Source organism: Thamnophis sirtalis, unplaced genomic scaffold (genome assembly GCF_051295495.1).
Source record: "Thamnophis sirtalis isolate CommonGarterSnake01/CBP01778 unplaced genomic scaffold, rThaSir2_p1.2 scaffold_10, whole genome shotgun sequence".
Classification (NCBI taxonomy): domain Eukaryota; kingdom Metazoa; phylum Chordata; class Lepidosauria; order Squamata; family Natricidae; genus Thamnophis; species Thamnophis sirtalis.
Window position 1 is genome coordinate 4,529,977 of NW_028261390.1, and position 14,611 is coordinate 4,544,587.

Consider the following 14,611-nt stretch of genomic DNA (forward strand, 5'->3'; position numbering starts at 1 on the left):
TTTAGCAATACGGGTGTGATGCAAAGCAATATTTTCCTGCCATTTGTTCAGGATTTTGTTAAGTATTTAGTACCTTAACAATATTGCATCCAACATTGGTTGCCATGATATAAAAAAAAAAATGTTGAGATTCTAGAAAGAGTGCAGAGAAGAGCAACAAAGAGGATTAGGGGACTGGAGGCTAAAACATATGAAGAACGGTTGCAGGAACTGGGTAGGTCTAGTTTAATAGAAAGAAGGACTAGGGGAGACATGATAGCAGTCTTCCAATATCTCAGGGGTTGCCACAAAAAAGAGGGAGTCAAATTATTCTCCAAGGCACCTGAGTGTAGAACAAGAAGCAATGGGTGGAAACTAATCAAGGAGAGAAGCAACTTAGAACTCAGGAGAAATGTTCTGTAAGTGAGAAAAATCACTGGGATGATTTACCTCCAGATGTTGTAGGTGCTCCAACACTGGAGTTTTTAAGAAGAGATTGGACAACCATTTGTCTGACATGGTATAGGGTTCACTGCTTGAGCAGGGGGTTGGACTAGAAGACCTCCAAGGTCCCTTCCAACTTTGTTGTTCTGTCCTATCTTCTGTCCTGCTCTATCTTCTGTACCTGTTAGATAGAAACACGGTCTCTCCTGATATTTTTTCTTCGAAAGACATTCCTCAAGGCTAAGCTGTTTTGAGAAACCTCAATAATTCAGAACTGGGTGGGATTCGATAGGTTTGGTGATATGTATTTGTGACTGAAATTACAAATGTGTACATTTGTCTAGCATGTCTTATTTGGCAATATGGTATCCAGTTTTCATCACCGCAATACAGAGAAAGATTTTGAGACTCTGGAAAGTATGCAATAAAGATGATAGGGCTGAAGGCTAAATCATTATGATGAGCTGTTGAGGGAACTAGGTTACGTATAGCCTATTGAACCAAGGGACTATGGCAGTGGTGGGATTCAAATAATTTAACCACCGGTTCTCTGCCCTAATGACCAGCTGGGTAGGTGGGGCTTGGTGGTCATGTTACTGGGTGGGCATGGCCAACTCAACATCACTCGCGTTGATGGGCGCTTCACTTTAGCTGTTACAATGTAATAAGGGTTAACCAGAGAGGCGGTTTCTGTAAGCAGGGCAATAAAGATTAGGCTAGAAACAACACCAGAATGTTTCCTTCCTGCCTTCCTTACAGGATTAGCCCTGTAAAGTGGGAAAAAACAAAAGGAGATTTCTTCCAACAACTGGTTCTCTGAACTGCTTAGAAAGTTACCAACCGGTTCTCCCGAATAGGTGCGAACCGGCTGAATCCCACCACTGCCCTTCCCCCTTGGAGCTCTCAGGTTGCCTTGATGTTGATCCTGACTCCCATGCTGGAGTCCCGGCCACCGACAGGCCACAACACTTAGCAGCAGAAATGTTGGGCTCACATTTTGGTCATAAGTTGAGGACTGCCTTCCACTTGACAACGTAAGGCAGAGAGCCATCGGTTGCTCATGCATTTCTTGGTTTTGTGTACATGTGAATTTTACATAAGGTTCGGGAGTTGATGACGAGAGGTTCATTATGAATCAAAGTGTAGGTTGTTACTCCTACAAAAATGCAAAAAAAGATCAGAGAGTTGAGAGTGACTTTTCTGAGATTTCTTCCAACAACTGGTTCTCCAAACTTCTTAGAAAGTTACCAACCGGTTCTCCCGAACAGGTGCGAACCGGCTGAATCCCACCACTGGAATATGGATAACAAGATAACTGTCTTCCAATACTTGAGATGCTATCACAGGGTAGATTTAACTCTCTAAAGAACTTATAGGGCAAGGCAAGAAGCCACAGGTGGAAGCTTATTAAAGAGAGACGCAACCTAGAACTAAGGAGAAATTTCCTGACAGTGAGTACAATTTATCAGTGAAATGGCTTGCGATATACGATCAAGTTATGGAAGCTCCATCACTGGAGCTAGACGAGATAACCATCTGAGTGGGATGGTATAAGGCTCCTGGAATGGGACAACCTGCGAGCAAGGGGGGGGGGGTTGGACTAGAAGACCTCTGAAGTCCCTTCTAGCCCTATGAGTTGATGAAGTTCTATCAAAGAATTTGTAGCTGAGAGAACCTCTCGTTCTAATTTCAGTTCCTCATTTCCCTCACCGTATTTTTGCTGGGTCCAGATCTTCAGCTCTTTGCAAATAGGGGTGGAAACGGAGTGTGCAAAACACCAGGATAGGTTTTTGTACGTTTCTGCATCTTCACGTATTCCACAAAGTGTAAACATTTGACAAGCATTTCTTAAAGGTCATGCATTTCGGGGGGCGTTTATTTCTCTTCTGCACAACCATTACTTTGGGGGGGGGGTTCCCTAACTACTTTGGGTTTAAAGTACCCAAACTTTCAATTTATACCTGGCTTAAAGTAGAAAGTGGCAGATCCACAGTCTGAATTTGTATAGATTCAAGAGGTACGGATTTAATTCATGAGCCAAGGTGGCGCAGTGGTTAAATGCAGCACTGCAGGCTACTTCAGGCTGACTGCTGTTCAGCAGTTCAGCTGTTCAAATCCCACCAGGCTCAAGGTTGACTCAGCCTTCCATCCTTCCGAGGTGGGTAAAATGAGGACCCAGATTGTTGTTGGGGGCAATATGCTGACTCTGTAAACCACTTAGAGAGGGCTGAAAGCCCTATGAAGCGGTATATAAGTCTAACAATTGCTATTGCTATTAATTTTCTATAAAGAATTATGGACCCAGTAGTTTTCTTCTACATTCTTGCCATATGCAATCCCTTAAAAAATGAATCTGCATTGACTAAAAAGAATGTGGATTAAGACATGTCCCCTCCTGAGTTAGAGAGATGCTGTGGCTCACTGGCTAAGACACTGAGCTTGTCGATCAAAAAAAGTCGGCGGTTCGGCGGTTCAAATCCCTAGCGCCGTGTAACGGAGTGAGCTCCCATTACTTGTCCCAGCTTCTGCCAACCTAACAGTTCGAAAGCACGTAAAAAATGCAAGTAGAAAAAAAAAGGGACTAACTTTGGGTAACAGCGTTCTTCGGCGTTTAGTCATGCCAGGCACATGACCACAGAGTCATCTTCAGACAGCGCTGGCTTTTCGGCTTTGAAGCAGAGATGAGCACTGCCCCCTAGAGTCTGGATAGAGAGATAGATAGATAGATAGATAGATAGATAGATAGATAGATAGATAGATAGATAGATAGATAGATAGATAGATAGAGCCAAGGTGGCGCAGTGGTTAAATGCAGCACTGCAGGCTACTGCTAGATCAGCAGTTCAGCGGTTCAAATCTCACCGGCTCAGGGTTGACTCAGCCTTCCATCCTTCCGAGGTGGGTAAAATGAGGACCCAGATTGTTGGGGGCAATATGCTGACTCTCTGTAAACCGCTTAGAGGGGCCTGAAAGGCCTATGAAGCGGTATATAAGTCTACTGCTATTACTGCTATAGATAGATATTTGATGGTTGACTTTCTTGGACCATTTACAACTAATTAGTTGTGTCTTTACCTAAATGGAACATTATTTACCAAGTCTCTACTTTTAACCACAATTGTTTAAAAAAAATAATAATAATAATTTAGAGCAAGACAAGAGACTTACACTTTGCAGCCTGTGCAGATTGCGGCCTCTTCGCAGCGAAGGAAAAATGCGAACGTGTGGGTGTTATTGTGACATGCTCACCGCACAGAATTATTTCCAATGTGTTCTGACAGCAAAGCCTCTGTGTTGCATATGTTAACTTCGCTTGATGGCGGGATCCTTTGTTGTCCATTAGCACTACGGAAAGGAAACACGGCGACTGTTGCGAGCCTCTCGCAAGCGTTTCCCCAATATCTTCACAGAGATTGATCTCCTTTTGAACTATGGGAGACTTATGCGCCTCCAAACTATTAATTTAGGTCTTGGTTGCCTGGACTATTATCCAGGAGATGCCGCCACAACAATTTGATAAGCAAGTCAACGGCAGGATGGGGATTATTCGCCGAGTATGGTTGGCTTGTCAACATGTCCGTGATATATAGAAGATGAAGCAGTGATATAGAGGGCAGTGCTATCCGTTAAAATAAGTTTTAGCCACCAATCAATTTCATATTGGAATGGATTTCTTTTGCCCCGAGCAGAAAAATGTCTTGAGATGACTTCCAGAGAACAATCTGTTCTCTGTGGATTTTTTTTTTAAAAAAATGAACAAATCTCTCAAAGTACTGCTTGAACCAGATAGATATCATGATAGCAACAGCATTTATATACTCCACAGTGCTTCACAGCCCTCTCTAAGCGGTTTACGGAGTAAGCATATTGCCTCCAACAATCTGGGTCTTCATTCTACCGACTTTGGAAAGATAGAAGGCTGAGTCAACCTCAAGCCCATCAGGAACTGCTGTCAGTGAGCAGAGTCAGCCTGTCAATGCTGTGTTCTAACCACTGCGCCACCGTGACTCATGTGGGAAATGACTAGTGGTCATTTTGTTAGGTATGCTGTAGTTGTGGCAAGTTTAAGAAAAAAACTTGATGCACATGGAAATATTCTGGAATATTCCAGAATATTCCTGGAAATGAGAAGGAGTAGCGGTGTATTTGTGTCACAGGATCATTGGTGGGTTGCAGGCGGTACGCCCTGGTACGGGCGTACCAGAGCCTGCCCGGAGCACTGGGTACCGTTCTGGTATGGTGCTCCGGAGGGCCCGCCTGAACTCCTTACTTGACCTTTAAGCCTTTGGCACTTCCATGCATGCGCAAGGGCGAATACAGCACCTGCGTGACGCTCCACCAAGCAGCTGGAGCGTTGCGGAGGCTTGCAGAAGTGGCGCTGGCAATAGCAATAGCAGTAGCAATAGCAGTAGACTTATATACCGCTTCATAGGCCTTTCAGGCCTCTCTAAGCGGTTTACAGAGAGTCAGCATATTGCCCCCAACAATCTGGGTCCTCATTTTACCCACCTCGGAAGGATGGAAGGCTGAGTCAACCCTGAGCCGGTGAGATTTGAACCGCTGACCTGCTGATCTAGCAGTAGCCTGCAGTGCTGCATTTAACCACTGCGCCACCTTGGCCACCTTGGCAAGTACGATGCATGTTCACGCCACGTGCGTCCATGTAGGTGATACCGGGGCCGTTCCAACCATACCGGTTGGAACGGAATCCAGAACCCACCACTGCACAGGATATAAGGTTCTATTATAATAGTCAGCTTAATCAATAGACTAGATAGTAGTAGTCAGATTCTGCTAAGTCCATTTATCACAGTAATGTGAGCTTTTTAAAAAGATTATTTTATTCCACCTTTTTATTTGTAGAAATAACTCACGGTGCTGAATATACTCAATATTATTCCTCCTGTTTTCTCCACAACCACCTTGTGAGGTGAGTTTGGATGAGAGAGAAAGAGTGACTGCCCCAAAGTTAGAGGTGGGTACCCCCCCCCACACCGTTTTGGCCCTGTTCGACCGAACCAGTAGTGGTATGGTGGCCTGGGTCGCTGAAACCAGCAGCAACACAGGCCTGCCACACCCCCAAATTGGTTCCCTGGTCACTATCTTCGCCACCACCATCTTGTTTTTGAGTTCTGTGCATGTACAGAACAATTTTAATTGAACTGCGCATGCGCGTCTAGTATGCGTCCAGCGCGCACACAAAAGCAAACTGGCAGTAAAGCTGGCCAGAACCCACCCCTGTTTTCAAACTGAAAACAGACAGTTTTCATGCCCAAAGCGGGATTAGAATTCACCATCTCCTGGTGATTGGCCCAAAGTCACCAGCTGGCTTTCATGACTAAAGTGGAACTAGAACTCACTGTCTCCTCCTGTCTCCTCACTGTTTCTAACTTGTTACCTTAAACATTAGACCAAACTGGCAATTGTTCAGCAATTGATTCTTTAACAAGAGTTCATAAACTGGAGTCAACATGGAATAAATATAAATTGACTTGCTCGATACCTGTGCTTCGTGACGAAACTATGTGATTGCGCAATGCGGGAGAAATCCAGTTCATTCCGGTTCAATCCGTCGGTCAGTGATTGAAACACATAAGGAAATATTGCTCCCACCGCTTTGAATCCGGAAACAGTTCCATAGGTGGAAGGCATAGGTATTTTGGTGAGGTATCGCTGTTTAGTACTGTAAGGAATCCCACACCACTCCTGAGTGAAGGAGTGGAACGTCTGCCAGTTTAGGTAACGGAATGTGAGGCAACTCACAGTTGGAACAGAGTTCTTTTCAGGTGGGGAGGGGGAGTAGACTGTCCAACTCTTTAGCATCAGAGCCTGTTAATATAAGGCAACTGGCAGTTGGAATGGAGTCCTTTTCAGGTGGGGAGGGGGAGTAGAACTCCTTAGCATCAGAGCATGTTAATTACTGTATAAGAAATACTAATGATCTGATGGTCATTCTTAGCGAGCATCTAGAAGCCGAGAGGAACATATCTGCCAAATTACAAGTTTGTAGGCTTTACGGTTCTGAAGATTTCATGATGAGTGAGTGGCATTTGCCTTTTATGTATATAGATTGCTGACAGTCTGGAAAATCTATTTTATAATTTCTTTTGTGAATATTTTAGTTGATATTGTATGGTTTCCTGGGGTTTTGATTGTGAAAAATTGGGATTTTAATAACGTATGTAAAACAAACGCTAGATTCCTGGGGAGGGTAAAACACATATTTTATTGCAATGATTTTTTTTTCCTGACTTCTGAATATCTTCATTGGCACCTTTAGCATAAGATGTGCTTCAGACTTCTTTAACACTTTCAAACATTTTCCTTCCTTAAATGCGTTGCTACATTCACCAGGGTGACCTTTTCTTCCACACAAAAATATGTATCCCTTCTTCCTTTCTTCAAGGACAGTGTTAATACAATTACGATTCTCTTTTAAGGGTCATTGTTAAAGCAAACACTGATTTCCCCTCCAGCCTTTATCCAATAATTTTACACCAGAAGAAATTACTTCGTGTGCAATCATAACAAAACCAGTAATGACACGAGATTCTAGGTATTTAAAAAAAATGTGGATGGTTTTATTTACATCCACCTTGTTTTAAATTATAGGTCTTCATCATTCCTATACATTTCATCGTGTTGGAAAATCTTTCTTTGTTATTTCTACTTCCTTTCCAATAAAACTTCTGCTCTCTTATTTATTTAGATTATTTATTGATAGAATTCTATGCAGAGTCCCTTGCGTGGTGATAGAGTCATCCTGATAGATTATGTTTTACATTGGATTGTCATATACATCTCTCCTCTCTCTAATTTCCTCTTTCGACTTTTAAATTATTGGCTGTATCTCTCACTTCCCAAATCTTACTCTTACATTTCTTATTTTGCTTTTTTTAAAAAAAAACCCATCCTGTGTCTTGAGAAACATCTGGGTGATATCCTATTCCCAAAAAACGTCAAATGCAGCTTTATCATTGCGAAGTAGCATTGGAAAAAAATAATCAGATCCTTTCTTTTCATCTGTCATTTTATTGTCTCACGTTCTTCTTCAAGAAACTTCTGGATGAGAGTTTCTTTTAAACATTCTTTTACATCGAAAAAAAAAAAATAGAAGACCCTCCACATTAAAATCCCGGAAAGGCGCTGCTTGTGAAGTCTTTTGTTAGCCAAATCAGCGATTCAATTTTTTTTTTAAGTTCAGAAAGTTACGTTGACACGAAGATCAGATATTTCATTATCCATCATTTCCTATTCAAGCCAAGCATTAAACTAAGTCTCACAAGTTATTCTTCCCCCTGTAATATTTGCCCAGGGCTTTTGACATATTAATGTTCTTTCGTGGTTAAAGAAACATCCTTCTTTTAAGGCTCCCTGCGAGGCAAGAAATAAAAGAAATGAAATTGCCGTTGCTTCAAATCTGTCTTCCGTGTTTGGGACAGCTTTTTGACTCCAATTCAGAGGTGGGTTGCCAATTTTTTTACTACCGGCGGGGCGTGCTCGCGCACGCACACACGCAGTGCTTCTGCACATGCCCAGAAATGGGCAGGTGGGCGGAGCCTCCCGCCACCGCTACCACCAGTTTGCCCGATCTGGACCGAACCGGGAGCAACCCACCTCTGCTCCAATTGACAGCCGCCTAAGAAAGGAATGGCTCATTCAGACAGTCCTTGACTTACAGCCATTCGTTTAGCGACCATTCAAAGTTAACGACAGCACTGGAAAAACTCAGCTACAACCAGTCCTCGCTTTTACGACAGTTTGCAACATCCTGAGATAACGCGATCACCATTGGCGACCTTCCCCAGCCAACTTCTAACAAGAAAAGCCAGTGGAGGAAACCACCTTGGTTGAAGGGCCACCTGATTAACAACCGCAGCAATTCGCTTAACGGCTGCGGCAAAAGAGGCTGTAAAAATTGGATGGGGCTCACTTGACAACTGGCTTGCTCCTCAACGGCAATTCTGGTCACGGTTGTAAGTCGAGGACTACCGGTACGTTACAACCTTTATCGTTTATCGTTTTGTTTTAATGACAAAAGCAGTTCTCAGCGCTTAACGTCTAGGGCAGTGTTTCTCAACCTTGGCCACTTGAAGATGTCCGGACTTCAACTCCCAGAATTCCCCAGCCAGCATTCGCTGGCTGGGGAATTCTGGGAGTTGAAGTCCAGACATCTTCAAGTGGCCAAGGTTGAGAAACACTGGTCTAGGACAAATATCAACTACTGACAAAACCAAATTGCAAACAAATAAACAAACAAACCAAAAACCCACAAATAAAATCAGAAATCCCACATTCTTTTAAAAAGATCAGTCACCCTGTTGCATTTGAGAGTTCCTCATAACATGCATTTCCTTTATTTTGCATGTAAATGACTATTTTCTATGCAGGTAGTCCTCGACTCATGGCCACAACTGAACCTTTATGTTGCTAAGTGTGAGCTGCTGAGTGAGTTTTGCCCCATTTTTATGACCTGTCTCACCGCAGTGACTAAATGAACCACTGCAGTTGTTAAATAAGTAACATGGGTTGTTAAGTGAATACGGCTTCCCTGTTGACTTTGCTTGTCAGAAGGTCGCAAAAGGGGAAATCACGTGACCCCCCCCAGGACACGGTAATAAATATGACCAGTTGTCAAGCATCCAAATTTTTATCATATGACCATCAGGAGGCTGCAAAAAGTTGTTAAGTGTGAAAAACAGTCACAAGTCCCTTTTTCCCCCCCGCTTCCATCGTAACTTTGAACTGTCACTAAATGAACTGTTGCAAGCCGAGGACTATCTGTGCACAGGCCGAGATGGAGTCTTCTCCCCTGCTCCTGTTAACTAAGGCTTCGGTGTTGTGACGTTTAAAATTATTACTAATAATCAGAATCCATGGTATTTCTCATAAAATATTTTTCTTTCCGTAAATCGGATTCCTTCAGTTGCAGCTCACCTCCAAAAGTTAACCTATCAATCCAGTTAGTCCAGTGGTGGGTTGCAGGTGGTACGCCCCGGTACGGAGCACCGGATACCATTTCAGTACGGTGCTCCGGAGGGCCTGCTCGCCCGAGCTCCTTACCTGTCTTTTAAGGCTTCCATGCTTCTGCGCATGGAGCATACAGCACCTGCGCAACTCTCCACTGAGCAGCTGGAGCATCGCGGAGGCAGTAAGACGCATGTGCGCGCTGCGCACGTGGACGCCGCCGGGGCCGTTCCAACCGTACCGGTTGGAACGGGATCCGGAACCCACCACTGAGTTAGTCATACAGAATCCACCAGGATGGATGCCAAGTAGATAGATAGATAGATAGATAGATAGATAGATAGATAGATAGATAGATAGATAGATAGATAGATAGATAGATAGATAGATAGATAGATAGATATGATAGATAGATAGATGATAGATAGATGATAGATAGATATTTGCAATATCTATATAGTTAATCTAACTCAGTGGTTCCCAACATGGGCCCCATGCCCCACAGGGGGACAATTTGATTTTTAATGGGGGAAATTTGAACCTTGTTTAAACCAAGTCAATGGCCTTTTAGACTTCCTCCACATGAGTAGAGTTCACTTTTTGAGTAAAGTAAGAATGGGTTGGGGGGGGGATCAGGATTTTGAAGATGCTTAGGTGGGGCATGGCCAAAAAATGGTTGAGAACCACTGTTCTAACCCAAGGACTTGAGTTAGATTTATAACAGTACACTTAAATCTATGCATGTTATTCTACTTAGGTAAAATAGAATCAGGACCACTAGTTGAGCTGCAGTTAAACTGATTTATTGCTCATGCCTATACAAAAGAATTTAGTCAACTAATGATCGACACTAAATTGCCACTAAATAAGAGTTAAATGGCATTCAAGAGGGGTTGGACTTAAGATCCTTTGTGGGAACATAATGACTCAAGGCTGATTACTCCCTTGACTCCACCCCCTGTTCTTCTACAGTACTCTTCTAAATTCTGTACTGTAAAACGACTAAATTTGGTTGCCTTTAATAGGTTTTATACATTTCTTAGGAAAATACAAACAGGAATTCATGTTAATAAATTCTACGATCAATTAAACAATAACTGCTTTGCTAAAACTACTACAGAGCCACAGTTCTTTAGAAATCCCTGAAGATGTACAGATTCCATCCGAACTAACTGAAACCTTTTGCCATAACTAATTGATTAACTGACTATATCTGAGCTAGTTCATGAAATAAGCCGTAAAAATCAAATGGCACGATAAAATGGATAAAGCAGTTTTAGTAGTAGAGGAGATAAGTCAATGCAACTTTTAAAATATTATTCCGTTCATTCAGTTATAATGTCTGATTGAATAACCAGCTCTTTATGCCACCTCTTACGTTTAGTATTATGTTTAGCATGCTCTTAAAAGAATAAAAATGATCCATTGGAGGTAAAAATGGATCGTGGACCAAAATTATCACCTTGCCAAGAAGGCAAAATGGAATGTAATAAAAGATTTTGCCCACTGGTATTTTTTTAGAAAGGAAAACCAAATGACTTCACCACGAATACGTGAAAACTATTACATTATTCTTATTAGCCACTCAAAGTCATTGGGAGTTGAGTGACATACACGTTACATAAACTGTTATTAGTCATTGTTGCTCCTAGAATTGTTCAGCGCAGCCCCCTACTTTAAATTAAAATAGGTCCTAAAGTGTAGACTTAATATCAAAAGCAAAGAACATGTTTTCATTACAGGAACGTTTTTATAAACCATGAGCGAGGAGATCTAAATGCCGAAACAAATAATCAGAAATCATAGGGAACATTATCCAACGTTATGTCCCCAGAGATTCACATGCATCTCTTTTATAACAGAAACTTCTTTGACTCAATAATTCCCTAGAAGTGGGAACAACCCTAAGTAGCGTAGCAGATGAATTAAATGAATTCACGACGCATTGCCCACCAAGCGAAAATAAGAACTTCGGGATTGTAACACTAATACTCAAATAACTCTTAATTTTTCCCCCCTTCCTTCCCACCTCCCCCCTTAATGTTATTTTTTTTTTCCCTTTCTTTCTTCTGGTGCTATCCAGAAAACCAGACTGTAGCTAGCTGCAGCTATGCAACCTCATTTCTGTTAAAGGAAATTTAGAGACCGAATGTTTGCTAACTTCGTTTGAGTTTATCAGACGTATTGTACATATATATATATATTTCTTGTGAAAAGATGTTTTTCCTTCCGGTAAGATGACACCGGACTGATCTGGCAGGATTGGAAAGAGTGATGACCCATGTCTCCATATGTTGACATCTCATGTTTCAAGTGTGCTTTGTAAACCAGGAGATTCCATCCACTTACTCCCTCAGCACAGCTTACCAATATCCATACATCAGTTTTAGAAAGGTTCTCGGGTGAGCATCACGCAACCCATCACCGTTGGAGAGGAGGAAGATTCTCCGTTTTCCCCTGCTGCCATCATTCAGCTCGAAATGATTGATTATCAAGCGTTTCTCCAGCGTTCTCATCAACCAATTCTATTTAGTTCTAATACGCAGGCCTGGATGCAAATGCACACCGATGAAAAGAAAATATTTGCAGCTCAGGGTTGAAATGTGGGGTCCTTGGTGCTCTTGAACATGGTGGAGAATAATTAACCATTGGAACACCTTGCCTCATGAATTTGTGGATGCTCCATCACTGGAGATTTTGAAGAAGAAATCGGACAGCCTTTTGTCTGAAATGGTATAGGGCAGTGGGTCTCAAACTTGCTAATGCTAACGACCCTTTAATACAGTTCCTCGTGTTGTGGTGACCCCCAACCATAAGATTATTTTATGTTTTCTGTATTTTTTCAAAAAATAGGTGTTTTCCAATGGTCTCAGGTGACCCGCCAAAGGGTCGTTCGACCCTCAAAACGGGTCCCGACCCACAGGTTGAGGACCACTGGTATAGGGTGTCCTGCTTGAGCAAGGGGTTGGACTAGAAGACCTCCAAGATCCCTTTCAATTCAGTTCTATTATTCTGGCTTCCTTTTTTTTGCACATGTTTCATTACTAAACTAGGTAGCATCGTTGCTGTCTTGTCTCCATGATCTTATCGGTTAATGTTTTTACCTGCCATGTTTGTTTGTTTTTTTACAATGGTTCCTTTTAATGTTTTTCAGTGTTTTTGTGTTGTATGCCACCCAGAGTTGTTGGATATGAGATGGACAGCAAATAGATTTGACAAAGAAATAAAGAAAAGAAACATCATAATACTGATGATGTTGCCTAGTTTGGTAATGGAACGTCTGCAAGAAAATCACCCTGATCAGAGAACACTAAAGACCCCACAGTCATTCTCCTCCTCCTCCTCCTCTTCCTCGTCCTGCTCCTCCTCTTTAAAAAGCCCACTCCCTTCTAACACTGATGCCGCTGCCTAGTTTGATAATGAAACATCTGCAAGAAAACCACCCAGCTCAAAGAACGCCAAAGATCTCCCACACACCAGCGTTAAACGGAGTTAAGAAATCATGCCCGAGTATAAAAGGTTTGAAGCCATCACATTAGTATAAGATCTACAGAACTGGAATTAAAAGGGAGAATGGGAGAGATGGCATCTTTCTTTATCCTGATTAAACAGACCTTGAGATCTATCACCAACCCAAATCTCAAATCATATGGACCGGAAAGGAAGACAAGCTTTTTCCCTTCCAAATGAATTCACATAACAAAAGTTGCTTCAGGTCCTTTTCATACTACGGATCTGTAATATTTTCCAGACTCACCCAAGCGTGATTGAGCTAAAATAACAGTTATGCAGTCAAGCTTTCAGTCACGTCGTTGATGGCTGATGGGTGAAGATGCCTTATGTTGCTTCACGGAAAATTTTCTTTCTTTCTTTCTTTGCTGCATTTTTAAATCGGTCACCTCCCTCAGAGAGAGATACCCTGTTTCCCTGAAAATAAGACCTCCCCAGATAATTAGCCCAATTGGGCTTTTTAAGACAGGACTGTCCAAACCTGGGAACTTTAAGACTTGTGGACTTCAACTCCCAGAATTTTCCATGGCTGGCTGGATCTACCACAACCACCCACCTTCTCCGCCCTCATCCAGTGAGCGCTACCATCGCATCATGATCTCCCACAGTCCAGCATGTGAACCATTTGCCCGGTGATGCCATCACGTCTTCCACTGTTCCCTCGCTGACACTCATGCGTTGCAAGGGCCAGATTTTACACAAAATGCAAGCACAAAGTGCAGGGGTGGAATTCAGCCGGTTCGGACCCATTCTGGTGAACCGGATGTTGATTTTAATCTGGTTCGCCAAACTGGTAATTGCAAGAACTGGCTGACCCCACCAGTGGTGGGTTCCGGATCCTGTTCCGACTAGTAGGGTTGGAATAGTCCCGGCGGTATCCACGTGGATGCACGTAGTGCGCCCATGAGTCTTACCACCTCTGCGAGCCTCCACAATGCTCCAGCTGCTCAGCAGAGCGTTGTGCAGGTGCTGTATGTGCCATGCGCCATGCGGGAAGCGCAGAAGCCTTAAAAGACAGGTAAGGAGCTCGGGAGGGTAGGTGGGCCCTCCAGAGCACCATACCAGAATGGTATCCGGTGCTCTGGGCAGACTCCGGTACGCCCGTATCGGGGTGTACCGCCTGCAATCCACCACTGGACTCCACCCTCCTTAGCGTAGGGAGGGTGAAAAATGAGCCTATTGGAAGTCTGGAAATGGGCTCATTTCCGGTGTCAGGGGAGCCTCTGGAGCCTGGGGGAGGCCGTTTTCACCCTTCCGGAGGCTTGCGGAAAACCTCCAGAGCCTAGAGAGGGTGAAAATGCCTCTCCCCCTCACTGTGGTGCAGGAAGCCGACTCAGACCACGCCCCATAGCCACACCCACTCAGCAACTGGACAGAGAACTGGTTGCTAAAAAATTTCAATCCCACCCCTGTCCAAGCAATTACACTCCATTCACACAAGAGCCCGTAGTTTAGCACCATTGTACAAGGAGTCCTTGAATCACAAGCACAACTGAGCCCGACATTTTTGTTGCAAGGCAAGACCATTAAGTGAGCTTTGGTTCACCGACAAAAGGGCGAACGACAAAACTGTGCCCGACTAAACCGCGGTGACAAAACCGTGTGTTCTAAAGCGCTCCGATGAATGAGCGCTGAATCGCACTGACAACAGCGCGGCAACAGAAGCGCGCTGTAAAACTAAACCTAACCTAACCCTAAACCTAACCCTTAC

The 14,611-nt window shown here is 43.3% G+C and overlaps 1 protein-coding gene across 2 annotated transcripts in view; it reads left to right on the forward strand.

Annotated features, from left to right (window-relative positions):
- The window catches only part of CTNNA2 (catenin alpha 2), a 499,669-nt gene that overhangs the window by 462,099 nt on the left and 22,959 nt on the right, over nt 1–14,611 (forward strand). The window lies entirely within an intron of this gene.